We start from the raw sequence: 906 nt of genomic DNA on the forward strand, positions 1-906 counted from the left end.
ACAGTTTTCATCAAAAGGCGTCTTTAGAGCTGTTACCCCATCCCCGATGAAATGGAATAACGTTGTCGGAAAGATAAATAATTCTCTAAATTTACTAGCTGTGTGTATTGAAGGAGTGGCCCACACAATGCGAATAGTCATACGCGCTCGATTCGTATGATGTACCCTGTGTGACATAAAGTTGAACGTTTTCACAGAGAAAGCATACTTACCTGGCACAGAGGATACCGTGATCACCAAGGCGGTTCCTCCAGGACGAGGCTCATCCATTGCACTTCGGTTGGGCTGACCCCTGTGATTGCTCCTAATGTGGGTAACTCGGGTGCATAATTTTTGGTAGTCGGGACTGCGTTCGCGCAGACCCGGTCTATTTTTAATTCAAACAAATGTTACTCACTACATGCGCAGGGGATACCGTGATCACCAAGGCGGTTCCTCCAGGACGAGGCTCATCCATTGCACTTCGGTTGGGCTGACCCCTGTGATTGCTCCTAATGTGGGTAACTCGGGTGCATAATTTTTGGTAGTCGGGACTGCGTTCGCGCAGACCCGGTCTATTCTTAATTCAAACAAATGTTACTCACTACATGCGAATCATTAATTAAGTGCCATTATTAACTATGACATTTCACAGACCATTTAGGACAGTGGTTCCCAACTTGAGTTTGACTCTTGACTTGTATAGTGAGCATATGTATATTGTGACATTCATCTACCATCACTGCCACTTTTAGATGGTTGTTATTAAGATGAGGCACTTTCAGTGCTGCCTCAGTCGGTCAGACTTGAGAATGAACCAATCAGTTCAAAACTAGTCATCAAAATATATGCTGTGACAGATTTGTAAACAAACACTTCATGGAGCAAAATGGATGCTATGCTGGGTCCTACTTGAACAAAATGCTG

The 906-nt window shown here is 44.2% G+C and overlaps 2 non-coding genes across 2 annotated transcripts; both read left to right on the forward strand.

Annotated features, from left to right (window-relative positions):
- The first annotated feature begins 204 nt into the window (after window positions 1-204).
- LOC126476521 (U1 spliceosomal RNA) lies at window positions 205-367 on the forward strand. Its single transcript, XR_007587027.1, has one exon. It is a non-coding gene; the product is annotated as a U1 spliceosomal RNA (small nuclear RNA).
- Window positions 368-389: 22 nt separating this feature from the next.
- On the forward strand, window positions 390-554 carry LOC126476522 (U1 spliceosomal RNA). The gene has a single exon (XR_007587028.1). It is a non-coding gene; the product is annotated as a U1 spliceosomal RNA (small nuclear RNA).
- The last annotated feature ends 352 nt before the right edge of the window (window positions 555-906 follow it).

Source organism: Schistocerca serialis, chromosome 4 (genome assembly GCF_023864345.2).
Source record: "Schistocerca serialis cubense isolate TAMUIC-IGC-003099 chromosome 4, iqSchSeri2.2, whole genome shotgun sequence".
Lineage (NCBI taxonomy): Eukaryota > Metazoa > Arthropoda > Insecta > Orthoptera > Acrididae > Schistocerca > Schistocerca serialis.